We start from the raw sequence: 12600 nt of genomic DNA, 5'->3' as shown, positions 1-12600 counted from the left end.
TGTTTGTAGTCATGTCATGCGCTTAGAATGCATCGTGGGAGGTGCTGATGGTCAGACCGAAGAAGACGTCAGACAGGTAAGCTTGACCTCCCCCACCTACTGCATAGAGGTTTCACCCGGATTCGGATTTGAGCATCCCTAATCTAAAGGTTACTAAGAGCAGTATCCAAAGTTGTTGCTATGACTGTGCTCTGACTGTGTTCTGAAGGAGAAATTTCTGATTGAATCACCCTCCCACTGCTGTTTTTTGTGAAAGTTATTGTGGCAACATCTACGACTTTTGATTTTACTATAGACCTTTGGTGTATTCATCCCCTTACTCCCACCCCACTCCTAAACTCTCCTTACCCCCATCACTCTGCTGAGGCAAATTGCAATTACCAAAGCTCCCTACCAAATGAGTTAGCGGGTAGGATTTGACTTTGGTAGATACTTATTACTTCTCAGTTGGACCAACGTTTAAGTCCTTGTTGTGTTGTATTATGTTACTTACTTTACGACCAAACTTACTTAGATGGTTTATGCATAGACTGATTATTAAAACTGGTATATACATTTTATAGTACGCTGGTAGATCCCAATTTTTCCAAGCCAAAATACTCTCTACCATATGTACTTTTTGATACCTATGCATGTAATTGTTTCATATCTTATACATATGCAACTGTCACTCTGCATTTCTTGTATGCCTACTAATTCTTCAATAAAAATTATATATATATATATATATATATATATATATATATATATATATATATATATATATATATATATATATATATATATATATATATATATATATATATATATATATACTGTGGTGTGAAAAACTATTTGCCCCCTTCCTGATTTCTTATTCTTTTGCATGTTTGTCACACTTAAATGTTTCTGCTCATCAAAAACCGTTAACTATTAGTCAAAGACAACATAATTGAACACAAAATGCATTTTTAAATGATGGTTTTTATTATTTAGTGAGAAAAAAAACTCCAAATCTACATGGCCCTGTGTGAAAAAGTGATTGCCCCCCTTGTTAAAAAATAACTTAACTGTGGTTTATCACACCTGAGTTCAATTTCTGTAGTCACCCCCAGGCCTGATTACTGCCACACCTTTTTCAATCAAGAAATCACTTAAATAGGAGCTATCTGACACAGAGAAGTAGACCAAAAGCACCTCAAAAGCTAGACACCATGCCAAGATCCAAAGAAATTCAGGAACAAATGAGAACAAAAGTACTGTAATTGAAATCTATCAGTCTGGTAAAGGTTATAAAGCCATTTCTAAAGCTCTGGGACTCCAGCAAACCACAGTGAGAGCCATTATCCACAAATGGCAAAAACATGGAACAGTGATGAACCTTCCCAGGAGTGGCCGGCCGACCAAAATTACTCCAAGAGCGCAGAGAAAACTCATCCGGGAGGCCACAAAAGACCCCAGGACAACATCTAAAGAACTGCAGGCCTCACTTGCCTCAATTGAGGTCAGTGTTCACGACTCCACCATAAGAGAGAGACTGGGCAAAAACGGCCTGCATGGCAGATATCCAAGGCGCAAACCACTTTTAAGCAAAAAGAACATTAAGGCTGGTCTCAATTTTGCTAAAAAAAATCTCAATGATTGGCAAGACTTTTGGGAAAATACCTTGTGGACCGACGAGACAAAAGTTGAACTTTTTGGAAGGTGTGTGTCCCGTTACATCTGGCGTAGAAGTAACACAGCATTTCAGCAAAAGAACATCATACCAACAGTAAAATATGGTGGTGGTAGTGTGATGGTCTGGGGTTGTTTTGCTGCTTCAGGACCTGGAAGGCTTGCTGTGATAGATGGAACCATGAATTCTACTGTCTACCAAAAAATCCTGAAGGAGAATGTCCTGCCATCTGTTCGTCAACTCAAGCTGAAGCGATCTTGGGTGCTGAAGCAGGACAATGACCCAAAAACACACCAGCAAATCCACCTATGAATGGCTGAAGAAAAACAAAATGAAGACTTTGGAGTGGCCTAGTCAAAGTCCTGACCTGAATCCTATTGAGATGGTGTGGCATGACCTTAAAAAGGCAGTTCATGCTAGAAAACCTTCAAATAAAGATGAATTACAACAATTCTGCAAAGTTGAGTGGGCCAAAATTCCTCCAGAGCGCTGTAAAAGACTTGTTGCAAGTTATCGCAAACGCTTGATTGCAGTTATTGCTGCTAAGGATGGCCCAAACAGTTATTAGATTCAGGGGGCAATTTCTTTTTCACACAGGGCCATGTAGGTTTTGAGTTTTTTTTCTCACTAAATAATAAAAACCATCATTTAAAACTGCATTTTGTGTTCAGTTATGTTATCTTTGACTAATAGTTAATGGTTTTTGATGAGCAGAAACATTTAAGTGTGACAAACATGCAAAAGAATAAGAAATCAGGAAGGGGGCAAATAGTTTTTCACACCACTGTATGTATATATATATTTGAGTTCCAATAATTAGTTCTAAAGGTTTAAGAATCAATACACACACAGTGGGATGCGAAAGTTTGGGCAATGTTGTTAATCTTTATGATTTTCCTGTATAAATCGTTGATTGTTACGATAAAAAATGTCCGTTAAATATATATGAGAAGTGAAGATAAGTTTATTGGATTTACAGAAAGTGCACAATAATTGTTTAAATAAAATTAGGCAGGTGCAAAAATGTGGGCACTGTTGTCATTGTATTGATTCTTAAACCTTTAGAACTAATTATTGGAACTCAAATTGGCTTGGTAAGCTCAGTTACCCCTGACCTATATACACAGGTGAATCCAATTATAAGAAAGAGTATTTAAGGTGGTCAATTGTAAGTTTCCCTCCTCTTTTAATTTTCTCTGAAGAGTAGCAACATGGGGGTCTCAAAACAACTCTCAAATGATTTCAACAAGTCAACGACCCTAAACACTGCTCACAATCCACTAAGGCATTCATGCAGAGGAAGAAGTACAATGTTCTGGAATGGCCATCTCAGTCCCCAGACCTGAACACAATTGAAAATCTGTGGTGTGAGTTAAAGAGAGCTGTCAATGCTTGGAAGCCATCAAACCTGAATGAACTAGAGATGCTTTGTAAAGAGGAATGGTCCAAAATACCTTCATTCAGAATCCAGACTCTCATTGGAACCTACAGAAAGCGTTTAGAGGCTGTAATTTCTGCAAAAGGAGGATCTACTAAATATTGATTTCATTTCTTTTTTGTGGTGCCCAAATTTATACATCTGCCTAATTTTGTTTAACCAATTATTGCACACTTTCTTTAACCACCCTGGCGTTCTATTAAGATCGCCAGGGCAGCTGCATGAGGGTTTTTTTTAAATAAAAAAAAAACTATTTCATGCAGCCAACTAAAAGTTGGCTGCATGAAAGCCCACTAGATGGCGCTCCGGAGGCGTTCTTCTGATCGCCTCCGGCGGCCAAAAGTAACACGGAAGGCCGCAATGAGCAGCCTTCCATGTTTGGCTTCTCCTGTCGCCATGGCGACGAGCGGAGTGACGTCATGGACGTCAGCCAACGTCCTGACGTCAGCCGCCTCCGATCCAGCCCTTAGCGCTGGCCGGAACTATTTGTTCCGGCTGCGCAGGGCTCAGGCGGCTGGGGGGACCCTCTTTTGCCGCTGCTCGCGGCGGATCGCCGCAGAGCGGCGGCGATCGGGCAGCACACGCGGCTGGCAAAGTGCCGGCTGCGTGTGCTGCTCTTTATTTGATCAAAATCGGCCCAGCTGGGCCTGAGCGGCACCCTCTGGCGGTAATGGACGAGCTGAGCTCGTCCATACCGCTAAGGTGGTTAAATCCAATAAACTTCATGTCATTTCTCAAATAACACTGTGAGTGTCTCCTATATGATATATACTAAATATTAACTGACATTTTTTATCGTAACAACCAACGATTTATACAGAAAAATCATGACGATTAACAAGGTTACCCAAACTTTCGCCTCCCACTATATATATTGTATATTGCACCATTTAAAAGCAGGATGTTTTTGCAGATGAAACCTAACTTACAACACAATTTACTACACAGATGAAACCTAATTTTACCCACAATGTAATGCTCCCTAAACTATATTCTGAGCTGTAAATACACCTTCAGTGGAAACTAAAGAAAATTAAAAAAAAAAAAAATCATCCCTGTGTGAATATGGCAGAGGTGTGCATGAATGTTGCATTAACCTTTCAAAGAGAGGTATTGAAAATCTTGAAACGTCACAACAAACATGCAGTGATGAAACAGCTAACCATGCTGCTCTGTTTCAGTGGCAGGAGCAATTCAAGCACGAGTAGGGTGTCGATTCACCACATTCACAGATGTCAGAATTGCTAAGGCTTACGAATTGCTGCAAGAAAATAGAAGGCTGACTTTTTGTAAATGTTTGGCTTTACTTGGCATTTCATTTGAACAATTGACAGAGAAAGTGAAAATATTTCACATGTATGCCCCAGGTGGATGCTCAAAAATCTCACTGAACAGGAAGTGCAACAATGACTTGAGCTGACATATATTTTGAATAATAATAATAATAATAATAATAATAATAATAATAATAATAATAATAATAATAATAATAATAATAATAATAATAATAATAATAATACTAGTACTAGTAGTAGCAGTAATAATAATAATAATAATAATAATAATAATAATAATAATAATAATAATAATAATAATAATAATAATAATAATAATATTTATGTATTTATGTATTTATTTATTTTTTTTATAATAATAGCACACGTCTGCTAAGAGGGAAAAAAAACAATAAATCCCCAAAGATTGTCTCTCAAATAGATTAATTGTTCTCAGGAGATTCATTAAGAATGCAGTCATCTATCTAAAGCAAACTTCTAGGACTGTAAAGGTATAAAAGTATTCCATCCTGACATTTTAAGCAATTGATACAAATAATCCCGGTGGTGCATTTTGCTCTGCTTCACAAGATCTGACTGATTAAAATTATCTCTTCAGTTCAAAGACGCAAACATCCTTTAACTATGTCATCCAAAATTGCATTTGGAAATGAGGTATGGATTTTTAAAGTAAAGTTATACTCTCATTTAAAATAGTATTTAAAACAAAAAATCTAAAACAAATCCACTTAAAATAAAAGTAATTTTGTCTTCAATGTTTCTGTCTCTTTAATTAGTTTATTCATTATGTATTTATATAGCAATGGCATCTTCTGCAGTGCTTTAGAAAGTACATATTTATGTCGCCAACTGTCCCTCAGAGGAGCTCACAATCTAATCTCTACCATAGCCATATGCCTATAGTAGTCTAGGGTGAATATTAGTGGGAAACCACTTGTCTGTTAGCTATCTCTTACTTTTCTCTTGTCTGTGTCTTTGCCTTTTGGCTGTCCCTTTCACCCTCTTGTTTACTTTTTTTAAGTTTTTAGTTGTATCTTCCTCTCATCTTGGTTGTGTTTCTAGCTCTTTCTTTTCACCTAACTGTGCCTCTGCCTTTTACTTTGTTTTTCTCTCCCCCGACTATGTCTCTAAGACTCCATAGACCTGATCCAATTCCATTTTTCCTCTATGTTTTCTCTTAGGTGATATTTTCACATGCCTTTTGATTCACCAGCAAAAAAGAAAATAGTCTGAAGCATTATTTTACTGTACTTTTCCTATCCTCTGGAACTTGTGCAATTTTAAAGAGCTGAAAAGTTATTATAAACAGTAGCTAAACTGTATCTCCTTGGAGAAAACTTTGGAGAAAAAAATGAATTGGATCAGGCCCTACGACTATTTCACATTATATGGGCACACTTCTTATGGGCTTTGATGTATTGAGGACTAAAAAGAGGCTAATCATGGCTACAGCCATACCTTTAAACCACACAACCACACCCACTTTTACTACATTATAAAAAATACGAGGTTTGCATTTCATTGTTCTACCATATAGGAGAACACGAGTTCATCTTCAGATGAAAAATAGTACTCTGTGGGTTGAACCTTTAGAAAAAAAAGCTTTGTCCTCTAAAGAAGTAGGCCAGTGAAATAGAGAATACATGAAGACTTTTATATGGTTAGACCAAATGTGTGGTTAAAGGGATACTTAAGTCCAAAAAAAAAAATATTTTTACTCACCTGAGGCACCCCTGAAGCTGGATGGTGCCCTCGCAGCTTCGCTCCGATCCTCCTGTCCCCATTGGCGGCTACTTCCGGGTTTGGTGACAGCCGCCGACAGGCTATGAACGCGAGTGATTCTCCACTTCCCCAGCCGCTATATCACCCTCTATGCTGCTATAGCATATATGTTATACGCTATAGCAGCATAGAGGGTGATATAGCGGCTGGGAATGCAGAGAATCACTCGCGTTCCCAGCCTGTTGGCGGCTGTCAGCGAACCCAGAAGTAGCCGCCGGCAGGGACAGGAGGATCGGAGCGAGGCTGCGAGGGCACCATACAGCTTCAGGGGGCTGAGGGATGCCCCAGGTGAGTAAAAGTCTTTTTTTTTCACTTAAGTATCCCTTTAAGTGTACTCAACTACTCATTTTGTCTTATGGTAATTTCTTTATATAACCGTATTGTAATCATTGAACTATTATTTTTCCCACTAATATACCAACCGTTTGATGTTGTATATGTCATCTGCAAATTTTCACCAAGGTCCTTTTCACATCAAAAATGCAATCGTTTCCTCTCTTTCTTCTTCCACTTCTTCTGTATTGCCCCATATTTCTTACTGAACCTCTTCCTTTCTTGCTTCCTGCAGCCCTCTCCCCAACTCTAATTAATCCAACATGCATACAGACTGTTTCAGATTGGTTGATCCTTATCAGTGCATGGCATGGATTAATTCGGCTCTATGGAGTAGGGCTTGAAACACCCAGAGAAACAGGTACAGTCTGTATGCATGTTGGATTAGTATGGCTCTGTATAAATTAACAAGCTGACACTTTTTGTTTTGCATAGCATTTTAGTAAGGGGGCTTTTAGGACCATTGTAGCCCCTTACACCTTCCAATGAGTTCTGGGTCACCATGAGCTTGCTGGGTAGTCTGTACCTCTCGGTGTTACAAGCCCTACTGCATAGAGCCAAGTTAATCCATGCCATGCACTGATGAGGATCAAACAATCCGAAACAGTCTGTATGCGTGTTGGATTATTATGGCTCTGTACAATTTAACAAGCTGACACATCATTGCATTCCAGCGGTTCTGGAGGTGTGTTTAGCTTCTAAGGGTAACAATTCTTTCTGTTTTGAGAAAGCAAACTTTTGTTTTCCATAGTTTGCATAGCATTTTAGTAAGGGGGCTTTTAGGACCATTGTAGCCCCTCACACACTCCAATGAGTTCTGGTTCACCATAGGCTTGCTGGTTAGTCTGTTCCACCAAATATGGCACACAATTACGAATAATTAAATAAAATCAATTGGATTACGAATTTGTAACTAATTAGAGGTGCAAATTTTGCGTAATCGTTATTAGCTGGTTATGATCACCACTGTTCAAAACAATTTTCTTTTACACTAGAAGCTCAGAGCAAGGTCAGTCAGACAGCAAAGTAAACTTTTCACAGCTCCTAACAAAACACTAGGCAGCAAAACATGTCTTCTGAGAATAGCTTCAGATTAACAAACAAAAGGTAGAGGCAGTCCCTTGCTTACAAGCAAGAACCATTCTGGGAGGTTGTTTGCAAATTGAGTCATGTGTTATACACATAATGAGATGTCAAAGAATTATTTATTTATGGACAGCTCTGGATTTTGAGATAGAGTGCAAACACTGTTTTTTTGTTGTTTTTAATTTGTTTTAAACTTCTAACAACAGTTTATACTGTTGTGAGAAAACGCGGAAAAGCCGCCACGTGTACTGATAGCAAGGTGGCTGGCTCCGCATCCAGCGCGGCGGTTTGTACGCAGCAGCATGCGTCTGATACTATGATAGATCGCGGAAAAACCGCCGCATGTACTGGCAGCAAGGCGGCTGTTTCCGCGTCCAACGCGGCGGTTTGCATGCGGCGGCGTGCGTCTGGTGTGGCTGGGTCTGTTAGTGCACCTGGATGGAGAACTATGCGCGCGAGCCAGAAGTCAGGACCTTTATGCCTACAGAAGATGGATCAGCTGATCAGGATGATCAGCTGATTCCTGCTGGACTCCTGATTGGCTGAGTGGCTCGGGCGGGGCGGCAGAGTCCTGCAACTATATATACAGCTTGCTTGCCAGTTGCTGGTTGTCTGCCATTGCGAACACTTACGTGGAAGCATTCAGACCACAGTCAGATCCTACAGTGTGTTTGAACCAGGAGGACCTGGGAATTCACACTGAGCCAGATTACTTTTGTTTATCATTGTATTATTGTTCAGACTAGTTCCAGGGTGCTGAAACCACGGACCTCGCATCCAAGACTAGGGAACTGTATTATCATTTGTGTTATACTCCAGACTAGTTCCAGGGTGCTGAGACCACGGACCTCGCATCCAAGACTAGGGAACTGTATTATCATTTGTGTTATACTCCAGACTAGTTCTAGGGTGCTGAGACCACGGACCTCGCACCCAAGACTAGGGAACTGTATTATCATTTGTGTTATTCTCCAGACCTGCTTGTGACGCCCATCTTCCAGGGGTCACTAGCCACCGGGTCTTCTTGCTACTCAGCCTGGGACTCCGCCCCCTTGGATGTCTCAGGCTGCTGCAAGATCTCTGCACTTCCAAAGGGAGGTATTTCTCATACTGCCAAGGACCACCTGCTCCTCGGATGGTCCTCTCTCAAAGTTATTACTGTTGCACCAAACACTCACACTATATAAATGTCCAGAGGTTAGCAATATATTTGTATTATCGGTGATTCTGCAGATCATCAATAATCAGGTATATATCTGTATTCTTGTTGATACTGCAGATCACCAATAATCAGATTCTCTCTGCGTGTTGACACCGATCGTTACAACTGTACTGTAACAGGTGACAACAAATATGTGTGATTAAAAAAAATACTGCATATTTTGTACATGAAATCAACTTTGTATGTGTGAAATGTTGTAACTCTCTGAAAGGGACTCTCTGTATTCAGAATTGTTTTTTTTTTTTGTAAACTCATCTATAACTTTTGTTTGAGAAACAAAAATAGCTAAGTTTTTGCACAATTCCAATCTTCCATGCACTTTCTAATCTCTATACACAACATCAAAAAAACACGCACAAATGTATTTACTAAGGTTATGGTTTTGTTTTGTTTTTCTTGGGGGGTTATATTTTAGAATGATGATGCAGCCTTGTTTAACCACTTACGCCCAACTGGACAAACATTCTCGTCCAGTTGGGCTGCGCGCACACTCGCGAGCCACACGCGCTCCCACGGGTTCTCCCGTGCACGCGGCCGATGGCCGTTAGCCCAGTGATCAATGAAGGGGATTATAGATCCCTTTCATTGATCGAAGCCCCCACAGAAAAGCTGACAGCATCTCATCAGACGCTGAGGTTTTTCTGAGTTCAAAAAGTTCCATCTTCATTCTTCTTCCTGGGAGCAAGATCAGTCAGCAAATAAAATACATGGGTTTTAATTATAGTAGCATGTATTAATTTCAAACTATAATGGCCAAAAGCTGAGAAATGATGATTTGTTTTCGCTTATTTCTTAATATTCCTGTTAAAATGGGTTTAGAATAAATTAATTCTCAGCAAAATATATCACCCAAAGAAAGCCTAATTGGTGGCAGGAAAAAACAAGCTATAGACCAATTCATTGTGATGAGTAGTGATAAAGTTATTGGCAAATGAATGGGAGGTGAAAGTTGCTCAGATGCAAAAAATAAACAACCCTTCGGGCTTAAGTGGTTAATACCATTTGAGTTATTAAAGTTTTAACACTTTAATTTGTCACTGTGGATTACTGTTAAGTCCCCCCCCCCCTCTCCTTCCCCAAAGTCCCACTAAGTGATTTCCTTACCCCCCTTTCTCATACATACCAGAATATTGAGGACTGTTGCTAACAAATTATATTGATAGATCTTTTCCATCTGCATGCACAGTCTTGACTCTTGGCAACTCAATCAACTCATTTGGATTCCAATACCACTTATATGCAGATGATACACAACTATACCTCTCGGTCCCATACCTTTTACTACACGTGTTCCTGACTGCTTGTCTGCTATATCCTCTTTCACGACCCATCACTTCTTAAAACTTAATATGAGTTAAACAGAACTAATTATGTTTCCACTGTCTCTGTCCATCTTTCTGCCTGATATAACAATAAATGTTGATAACACCCCTATAATTTCAGTTCCCAAAGCACTGTGCTTAAGCGTAATATTTGACTCATCTCTAACTCAAAAACATATCTTGCATCTAACTTTTTCTCACTCATGACACAACTAAAATGTTAATAATGTTAAAAATGTAATATCTCCTCTGGACTATTGTAACATACTACTTTGTGGACTACCAACTAACAGACTGGCACCACCCCAATCTGTACTGAACTCAGCTGCTCCTTTCATTTATCTTTCTTCTTGCTTTCTTCTGCTGCTCCTCTTCTCTGTCAAGCTCTTCATTGACTGCCAATTGGCCAACCAGAGGATCCAGTTCAAACTCTTAACCCTAACAAACCCGTAACCTCTCTCTCCTGTACATCTCCTCACCAGTTTCCAGATACCAATCCAATTGCAATCTCAGATCTACATATTACCTTATCTTATAGGAACTTGCCTATGAATACTGATGTTTGTGCCAAGAACCGGGCGGAATCTGCCACTTCCGGGTCTCGGCACTTGTTCCCCCGCTGATGACACGCAGGCTGGGACACAGGCCGCATTTCCTGATAGGCGGAGGGTGCATTTTCAGTACGCCCTCCATAAAGGTAAACAGTAGTCAGCTGACTGTGGTCAGCTGACAGCTCAAGCGTCAGATGACTGTGTGGCTGGCACTTGGCAGATGTGTCTGCTGTAACTGGGTGTGCAGAGTGCGGCTGGCCACTAATTGGATGTAAGTTGTATTTAATTGTGCAGAGTGCTCCCAGTCATTGCCCGTGATAAGCATAGCTGTGGGTAGTTGCTGGGTGTGTACTCATATTGTCTGAACTATCTGGAATTGACCTTGGATTGTATTTGACCATTCTTGTCTGTTGTTTACTAACCCTTGCTTGTACCTGGATACTCCTGTCTCCTGCCTGGACTGACCTTGCTTGTACCTGGATACTCTTGTCATCTGCCTGGACTGACCTTGCTTGTACCTGGATACTCTTGTCATCTGCCTGGACTGACCTTGCTTGTACCTGGATACTCTTGTCATCTGCCTGGACTGACCTTGCTTGTACCTGGATACTCTTGTCATCTGCCTGGACTGACCTTGCTTGTACCTGGATACTCTTGTCATCTGCCTGGACTGACCTTGCTTGTACCTGGATACTCTTGTCATCTGCCTGGACTGACCTTGCTTGTTACCTGGATACTCTTGCCTGCTGCCTGGACCGACCCTTGCTTGTTACCTGGATACTCTTGCCTGCTGCCTGGACTGACCTTTGTTTGTTACCTGGACATTCTTGCTTGCTGCCTGAACTGACCATCACTTGTTTCCTGGATACCCTTGCATGCTACCTGGACCAACCCTTGCTTGTTACTTGGATACTCTTGCATGCTGACCTTGCATGAACTCTCTCGCTTGCTGCCTGAATCACCCACTGCCCGTTCCCTGAACTATCTGTCATTACTGGTAATCAATGCTGAGGGCCTCATCCTCCTAAATCTAAGGTATTAGTCCTGTGTGATACTTATGAACTATTGCCCTGTGCTATATTTGCCTCAGTAGGCTTCTGGCGGGTCATTGTCCTCTCTACTCCAGTCTGTATGCCTTGCACATTAAGACCTGGGGGTAACCATAGTCAAGAGACAAGTAAAGTGTCCTGTTCATGTGGCGGCTTGTCTATAGGTGAAGACCGTGGGCCGGGCTAAGAGCCGTGGCACTAGATTGGGGCATAGAGACTGATTGGAGACATAACCTGTCAGGCCTTACACCCCTCCTCTGGAATGCCCTTCCATAATTCATCCAATTTCTCCAAACTTTGATATCTTTACACACTCCCTCAAAACTCACTCTTACTGACGAGCATGCGCTCTACCTTAGACCATTACCCCTTTGACATGACCTAAGGCCAAGTTGCACTCCTACTAGATATCCTAAAAACTCACTGCCTCTAGGTATGGTTCTCCCCTATTCCTTTTGATTGTAAGCTCACAAGGGCAGGGCTCATTAACCCTTTTATGTCTTGGAATTTTTTATACATTTTATTCCTCATGTTACTTTTGTCACTGTAATTACCATTGTCTGTATTATGTATCAATTCTGGATTTTGTACCTATTCTGTATTTTATATATTGTAAACCATGGTCTGTATTATTATGCACCCCGTGTGTGTTTCTTACTTTGTACAGCACCACAGAATATGTTGGCTCTTTATAAATGAATCAATAATAGTATAGTCTTCACCGTTAATAAAAAGCATGTCTGTTGAATGGTTTTGGCATGCTTATTAACCACTTGATAACCACAGTGGTAAACCCCCCTAAAGACCAGGCTAATTATTACTAAAATGGCCACTGCAGCTTTAAGCCAAGCTGCAGGGCCACACAACA

This window comes from Hyperolius riggenbachi, chromosome 3 (assembly GCF_040937935.1).
Source record: "Hyperolius riggenbachi isolate aHypRig1 chromosome 3, aHypRig1.pri, whole genome shotgun sequence".
Taxonomy (NCBI): domain Eukaryota; kingdom Metazoa; phylum Chordata; class Amphibia; order Anura; family Hyperoliidae; genus Hyperolius; species Hyperolius riggenbachi.
This window is presented reverse-complemented; position numbering follows the sequence as displayed.